This window comes from Dioscorea cayenensis, chromosome 9, assembly GCF_009730915.1.
Source record: "Dioscorea cayenensis subsp. rotundata cultivar TDr96_F1 chromosome 9, TDr96_F1_v2_PseudoChromosome.rev07_lg8_w22 25.fasta, whole genome shotgun sequence".
In the NCBI taxonomy this organism is placed as follows: domain Eukaryota; kingdom Viridiplantae; phylum Streptophyta; class Magnoliopsida; order Dioscoreales; family Dioscoreaceae; genus Dioscorea; species Dioscorea cayenensis.
The window spans coordinates 5672634-5673880 of NC_052479.1; the positions used below are offsets into that span (position 1 = coordinate 5672634).

The 1247-nt window shown below is 44.7% G+C and overlaps 1 non-coding gene across 1 annotated transcript; it reads left to right on the plus strand.

Annotated features, from left to right (window-relative positions):
- The first annotated feature begins 638 nt into the window (after positions 1-638).
- LOC120269763 lies at positions 639-745 on the plus strand. Its single transcript, XR_005539399.1, has one exon. It is a non-coding gene; the product is annotated as a small nucleolar RNA R71 (small nucleolar RNA).
- Positions 746-1247: the final 502 nt, after the last annotated feature.

Here is a 1247-nt window from a genome sequence, read left to right on the forward strand (position 1 = left end):
ATTCACCTTGCCAAATTGTGCATCCATGCTACTAGTTAGATTATTGAACCTGTCATTGGTACTGAGCATGAACTTGGCAAGGATCTCTTCAGTGGGAAACTTCCTCTCAATGGCCGGTTGTTGAAATTGAGATCCTTGAGGTGGTGCACCTTTTTGTTGTTGTTGGCCTTGGTTCCATGAAAAATTTGGGTGGTTCTTCCAACCCGGATTGTAAGTTGAACTATATGGGTTCCCTTGATTGCGTTGCCCCCCAATGTAGTCCACATTCTCAACGGATGCAATAGACGAGCTAGCAATCGGACATTGGGCTGCACCGTGCCCACCACCGCAAGTACTACAACTTAGCACCGATTCGGGCCTTGAACTACTGCCCATAAGAAGATCAATCTTTCGAGTCAACACGTCAACCTTTGCGGCTAAGGCATTATCACTACTTACTTCATAAAAGCCCAGCAGGTCTTTTGTGAAGATCCCCTTGAGGCCCAATGTGATTCATTGCTTGCCATTGACTCAAGTAATTGCTCGTCCTCATCGGGGTACTTGTTGCTAAAGGGAACCGCCCACTGTAGCATCAATGAGTTGGCGAGTAGCATAATTTAGGCCATTGTAAATGATTTGTACTCGCATCCATGAAGCAAAAACCATGGTGGGGGCACCTTTTAAGGAGATCCTTGAATCTCTCATATGCTTCAAACAATGTTTTGGACTCCCCTTGCTTAAAGGCTGAAATTTCTTGCCTCAACTCGCCGCTTTGCTTGGCGGAAAAATATCTTCAAGGAACTTCTCCACCATGTCCTTCCATGTTTTAATAGATCTCGGAGACAATAAGGTAAGCCAATGATAAGCTCCATCTCTCAAACTGAATGGAAATAATCTCAAACGGATAGCATCGTCCGACACCCCATTGATCTTGAATGTAGAGCAAATTTGGAGGAACGGGAAAGGTGGTCATGCACATCCTCATGGGCAAGACCATTGAATTGGACTGAATTTTGGATCATGCCGATTGTACTTGCTTTAATTTCAAAGTTGTTGGATGCCACTAACGGTTGCTTGAACACCGAACTCATCACCCGTGAATTGGGGTCTCTCATATTCGGATAAAAGTACGTCGTTCTTGACCATGATTGTGAGACACTCTATCCTCAATTTCGATGTTACGTGTACCCGACCCTTCACCAACTTCTCTCAATCTCCGACGCAAAGTTCTTTCAATTTCACTATCCGGTGTAATCAAAGGCGACGGA